General features: G+C 40.0%; 1 pseudogene; it reads left to right on the top strand.

Moving 5' to 3' along the window:
* Positions 1-200: 200 nt before the first annotated feature.
* On the top strand, positions 201-3,126 carry LOC112407570 (tigger transposable element-derived protein 1-like; annotated as a pseudogene).
* The last annotated feature ends 3,875 nt before the right edge of the window (positions 3,127-7,001 follow it).

Raw genomic sequence — 7,001 nt, 5'->3', positions numbered from 1 at the left:
CACATTTGTTACGCTAACAGACATTTTGAATATCTTCTCTGTAGATGTCATATCAATAAGTGCTGTGGGGCATAAGGGAAGGACCTCACTCTCAGAGAACGTTAGTCATTTTTTAATTAATACAAATTTATTGAGCTTCTATGGTATTTTGCTAAGAGTCCTAGCAAAAACCAGATGTGAATCACAGCATACATTTCGGCATGTTTCTAATCTCTTCAAGCCTTAGTTTGCCCATTAATCAAGCAGGAATAGAAGCAACACTGATGTCATGCAGTTGTCATGAAGACTATATGACAGAGTTGTATGCAAAGCCTGTCGAAAAGCACCTGGCTGATCAGAAGCCCTCACTCGATATCTCAGAAGGTAGTGAAGGAGAATGTGATGATGCCAATGATGAGCAGGAGGAGGATGGAATGGTAACAACCTATGGACTCTGCCATGTTCAGTGTTCCTTTTAGTGAGGTTTGCATAGTCCAGTGATGATGATGATTGCTCCATGAGATACAAGGAAGAAGAGGCTACTGTGGAACCAAGTTCAAAACAGTGGCTAAAGCAGATGTGGTCAGGAAAGTTTTCCTGGAGGAAGTGACACTGGAGCTAAATTTTCAAGGCTGGGTATAAATTAAGTTAGGTAAATTTACGTCAAGAGAAGATGTTTGGGCTAAAGTTGTGTGTCCTCCCAAAACCATATGCTGAAGCCTTAACCCTCAATGTGATGGTATTTAGAGGTGGAGCCTTTGGGAGGGCTTTGATGGGACCCTCATGATGGGATTAGTGCCCTTATAAGTAGAGGTGCAAAAGAGCTTGCTTCCTCTCTCTCCCCCTGCCATGTGAGGGCACAGACAGAAGGTGGCTATATTTAAACCAGGAAAACAGCCTCCCCGGACACTGGATCTGTGGTATCCTGGTCTTAGACTTCCCACCTCCAGAATTCTGAGAAATGAATTTCTGCTGTTTCAGCCACTCAGTGTGTGATACCTCAATTTATCACACTTCTCTTTATAACTTTTTGCAGATTTTTTACAAATTGAAGGATTGTGGTAACACTGAGCTAAATCTATTTCTGCCATTTTTCCAAAAACTTTTGCTCACTTCATGTCTTTGTGTCATATTTTGGTAATTTTCCCAATATTTCACACTCTTTCATTACTATTGTTTTATTTGTTATGGTGATCTGTGATCAGCTATCTTTGATGTTACTGTTGTAATTGTTTTGGGACACCCCAAACCTTGCCCGTATAAGATGGTGAATTAATTGATAAATCTGTGTGTTCTGACTGCTCCATCACTAGCCATTCCCCTGTCTCTCTCTCCTCAAGCCTCCTTGCTCTCTGAGACACAAAAACATTGAATTTAGGCCAGTTAATAACACAAAGTGTTCAAGTGAAAGAAAGAGTCCAACATCTCACACTTTAAATCAAAAGCTAGAAATGGTTAAGCATAGTGAGGAAGGCATGTCAAAAGCTGACAGGTCAAAAGCTGGCCTCTTGTACCAAATAGCTGATTTGTGAGTGCAAAGGAAAAGTCCTTGAAGGACATGAAAAGTGCCATTTCAGTGAACATCGGAAGGGTAAGAAAGCAAAACAAACTTATTGCTGAGATGGAGAAAGTTTGAGTGGTCTGGATGGAAGATCAAACCAGCCACAACATTCACTTAAGCGAATGTCTAACCCAGAGCAAGGCCTAACTCTCTTTAATTCTGTGAAGGCTGAGAGAGGCGAGGAAGCTGCAGAAGAAAATGTTTGAAGTCAGCAGAGGTTGGTTCACAAGGTTTAAGGAAAGAAGCCATCTTTATAACATAAACGTGCAAGGTGAAGCAGTAAGTGCTGATATAGAAGCTGCAGCGTGTTATCCAGAAGATCCTGCTAAAATAATCAATTAAGGTGGCTACACTAAATGACATATATTCCATGTAGACAAAACAGCCTTCTATTGGAAGAAGATGCCATCTAGAACTTTCATAATTAGAGAGGAGGAGTCAATGCCTGGCTTCAAAGCTTCAAAGGACAGGCTGATTCTCTTTTTAGGGGTTAATGCAGCTGCTGAATTTAAGTTGAAGCCAATGTTCTTTTACCATTATGAAAACGTTAGGGTCCATAAGAATTATGCTCAGTCTACTCTGCTTGTGCTCTCTAAATGGAACAACAAAGCCTGGATGATAAGACACCTGTTTACAAGATGGATTACTGAGTATTTTAAGCCCACTGTTGAAACCTACTGCTCAGAAAAAAAGAAGTTCCTTTCAGAATATTACTGCTCTTTGACAATGCACCTGGTCACCCAAGAGCTCTGATGGAGAAGTATGATAGTAATGCTGTTTTCTTGCCTGCTAATACAACATGCATTCTGCAGCTCATGGATCAAGGAGTAATTTCAACTTTCAAATCTTTTTATTTAAGGAATACATTTCATAAGGCTATAACTGACATAGACAATGATTCCTCTGATGGATCTGGGCAAAGTAAACTGAAGACCTTCTGGAAAGTATTCACCATTCTAGAAGCCATTAAGGACATTCATGATTTATGGGAAGAGGTCAACATACCAACATTCACAGGAATTTGGAAGAAGTTGATTCCAACCCTCATGGATGAATATGAGGTGTTCAAGATTTCAGTGGAGGAAGTAACTGCAGGAGTGGTGGAAGTAGCAAGAGAACTAGAATTAGAAGTGGAGCCTGAAGATGTGACTGAATTGCTGCAATCTTAGGATAAAACTTGAAAGGATGAGTTGTTCTTATGGATGAGAAAGTATGTCTTTGGGATGAATCTACTCCTGGCGAAGACACTAAGAATATTGTTGAAATGACAACAAAGACTTGAGGATGTTATAAAAACTTGGCTGACAAAGCATCGACAAGGTTTGAGAGGATTGACTCCAATTTTGAAAGAAATTCTGCTGTGGGTAAAATTCTATCAAACAGCAGTACACGCTAATGAGAAATCATTCATGAAAGGAAATCAATGAGTGGGGCACACTTCATTGCTGTCTTATTTGAAGAAATTGCCACAATGACATCGATCTTCAACAATCACCACCCTGATCCTTCAGCAGCCATGGACATGGAGGCAAGACCCTCTACTAGCAAAAAGATTATGATTCTCTGAAGGCTCAAATGATAGTTAGCATTTTTTAGCAAGAACGTATTTTTAAATTAAGGTATGTACATTTTTTTGATATGCTATTGACACTTAACAAACTATGGTATAGTATAAACATAACTTTCATAATCACTGACTCAATAAAGTGAGTCAACATTGTATGATTCACTTTATTGCAGTATTTCCTTTGTGGTAGTGGTCTAGAACAAAACTTGCAATATCTCTGAGGTGTGCTTAGATTCTGTTGTAGCAGCCTGAGCAAACTGAGATAGAAGGTATGCCAGGACAATGGCTCAACTCACTCATGCGTATGACTTGAGGTGAAAAATTAAAAAAATAACACTTTTTGAAAGTGACCTAAGAAGCAGCTAAGTATAACAAAACTTGCAATATCTCTGAGGTGTGCTTAGATTCTGTTGTAGCAGCCTGAGCAAACTGAGATAGAAGGTATGCCAGGACAATGGCTCAACTCACTCATGCGTATGACTTGAGGTGAAAAATTAAAAAAAAAAAACACTTTTTGAAAGTGACCTAAGAAGCAGCTAAGTGAAAATAAAGTTATACACTTACATAATAGAAACTATGGTTTAGATCTAGAGGATCACCCTCTGCTAAGCTAAACAGCTCAAGCTAGGTTGAAATATGAGATAGTCATGGAAGGACACATGTCAGAAATGAAAATTATAGAATGTTTTTATTCCGTTAACTTTTATTTATTCCCATAATCTCAGACAATTTGTGTGAGGTGTACTGTTGCCACTGCACTATAATGTCATTGAGTTTGATGCATCTTTTTACTGTCTCCTATTTGTTTATTATCATGGAAATGTTAGAGATATAGTAGAAGGATACAATGAATATCACCACAAAACACACAACAAAACTGACCATACAGGCAAAAGTAGTCTCATTGTTCTTAGCTCTGACTGTGAGGGCACAGCCTGTTTTGCAGGCAAGGTTACCACGTGGGTACTGGTTATAGGGAGTGACGAGGTAAGGAATTATAGACCGACAAAGGAACTGTTCATAAAAGCAGCACATTTTGCTTTGGCAGAAAACAGCTAAAGTGAAAGACAAAGGGAATTGTTACAGTTGAGCGGTCTGGTCCTATAACAGAAACGTCGGCTTTTCAATTCATTTAGTAATCAAAGAGGTCAATCACCTCTTTGTTTCCAAGATATGAATGTCTCCTTTGGCTGACAAACTCCTACAAAATCATACTAAAATAAGAAACCTTTCCAGGCTGGAGAAAGGCTAAAAATGTGAAGTGAGCTGGACATTTTGATAAATTATAATTTTACGGCAGATGGGGAAGCACATCCCCTCCAGATAACTCTCAGCCATGTGCTGTTCTAGGAGTTCTATCAAGAGCTCATGTGAAAATAGCTACATTTCCCAAAGTAAAAATTAAAGCAACTTCTTTGCAAAAAGAGCAGATGTTGAAATAAGGGGTTTACCCCTAAAGTGCCACACCACAAACAACCTTGGTGGATATTGTATAACAAGATTCTCAGGGATAGTAAACATTTGATTCAGTTGCATTTCCACAGTCATGGTGTCTGCATTCTGATGTCCAGCTTGAAGCTGCAATATTTAACATCGCACATCCGTTTTGCTTGCCTAAAAAAAGAAAATTACAGAAAACTACATGCGTGAGTGAATTTATTCAGTAAACAGGTGTGTTGAGATTGATCCTATTTCACTTGTGAACCACCTGCTGTGTTTGAGGGATTTGGCTCACATTCCATACAAGGTGATTTTATATGCACAGGAATGCTCTTAAGCTCTGTAAGGCTCACCATGAGCAGATGAAGATGATTTATATGTTCCTTTGTGATAGTAAGAGGATGGGTCAGAGTACTTCAGAGCTCAATGAATCCTGAAAATTTAAGAGACAGTAGAAGCCTCCACATATGTAGACTAAACCACATGTGATGGGTAATTTTATGTGTCAGTTTGACTGGGCCACTGCACCCAGATAGTTTTGGCCAAATATTTTTCTAGATGTTCCTGTGAAGATTTTTTTCTTAGACACAATTAACATTTAAATATGTAGACTTTAAATAAAGCAAATTGCCCTTCCTAAGGTTAGTGAGACTCATCTATTCAGTTGAAGCTCTTAACAGAAGTAAGATTGACCTCCTCCGAAGAGAAGAGAAAATGGAATCCTCTCAGCAGACAGCCTTTGGAATCCTCAAACTGCGACATCAACTTTTCCCTGGATCTTTTTTTTTTTTTCCACATCTTTATTGGAGTATAATTGCTTTACAATGGTGTGTTAGTTTCTGCTTTATAACAAAGTGAATCAGCTATACATATACATATATCCCCATATCTCCTCCCTCTTGCATCTCCCTCCCACCCTCCCTATCCCACCCCGCTAGGTGGTCACAAAGCACGGAGCTGATCTCCCTGTGCTATGTGGCTGCTTCCCACTAGATGTCTATTTTAGCCCCCAGGATCACGTGAGCCAATCCCTTAAAGTAAATCTCTCTCTCCCTCCTTCTCACTCTCTCTCCCTCTGCCTCTCCCTCTGTCTCTCTCTCTATATAAGCATAGATAGAAAGACAGATTAGTAGATAGGTAGATATCCTACTGTATCCTATTGGTTCTGTTTCTCTGGAGAAGCCTGACTAATACATCACACACCCTATTTGGTTAAATGAATGGAAATAGAAGCATTTTTGATAAGTATATTTAGACCAAACCCTCTCCTGTTGGATGCCAGTGGCCAGAGCTACTTTCATATTTGTCTTTGACGCACAGGAGAAAATTTCACTGAACCTGGGTCCTGTTAGGGGTCTCCTTCTTTGCAGTGTTCACAGTTCCATTTGCACGGACAACCTCCTTGTCCATGTCCCCTTCTCCACTGTTCTTGGAGAGGCTTGAGCTTTAGAGAAAACAAACAAACAAGATGGACAGCTGCAGCTGGAAGTGCTCAGGCATCATTCTGGGAGCCGTTTGAAGTGGGTGCTGCATGTTGTAAACAAACTGCCCTGGCCTGAAGTTACCAAGAATTTCTTTTTAAAGCCAATATTTCTGAATTTACCTCAGAGCCTGGTGGATCAGCCCTGAGGATAATACAAAGAACATTGTTTTCAAAACCCCCAACCTAGCTTCCTATAGTCACATCTACATCTACTGAAAATGTTCCACACTTGAGTTAAGAGTTCCTGGGCCATAGCTAATTCCACAAATTCCAGCAAAATTCTATAAGCCTGCATTTCTCCAACCTCTTAGCCTGGGAGACTGTCTTACTTATTTCAAGTGAATAAAAAGGGAAATCTGTATTTAAAAGTGCATTTAAAAAAAAAAAGTTAGAAAGCTCAGTCTTTACATTCCTTACTAACCTTTATTGAAGGGTGTGTTGGTGATATGATTAGAATGATGGCTCTAGAGCGGACTGGACAATGAGAGCTAAGAAGAACAGAAGGATAAGTATTTGAGCTAGACAATACCATCTCTGCCACTTCAGAAGGTTGACTGAGTTTGCTCATATGGGCCCATCTAGTCAGCAGCATTATTTGGGGGAGAAAGCATGTGCTTGGGGTCCAATAGCCATGGCTTCAATTCCTTTACTGCCACTCACAGCCATATGATTAATTAAGACATGGTATTGAAATTGAGCCAGACACTGTGGGGTTACTGGGTATAGAAGCTTTTCTGTCCCCCTTTTCTTATTTGTAGGGAACAGATTCCAGCCTCCATTACCTTCCCTGAGTTCCAAAGGGCAGATTCGAACAGTTGCTAATGAGGGAAGGCAGGGGATGGGAGAGGATGCAGAGACAAGGGAGGAGACCATCTGAGAACAGATTAAAGGAGTGCAGGCCCTGCACACACCCTGATCCTTATCAGCAACTCTGCCCTTGAACCACTGCTATAAAACTCCTCACCAAATCC

Source organism: Neophocaena asiaeorientalis, unplaced genomic scaffold (genome assembly GCF_003031525.2).
Source record: "Neophocaena asiaeorientalis asiaeorientalis breed wild unplaced genomic scaffold, Neophocaena_asiaeorientalis_V1.1 scaffold703, whole genome shotgun sequence".
NCBI lineage: Eukaryota > Metazoa > Chordata > Mammalia > Artiodactyla > Phocoenidae > Neophocaena > Neophocaena asiaeorientalis.
This window is presented reverse-complemented; position numbering and strand designations above follow the sequence as displayed.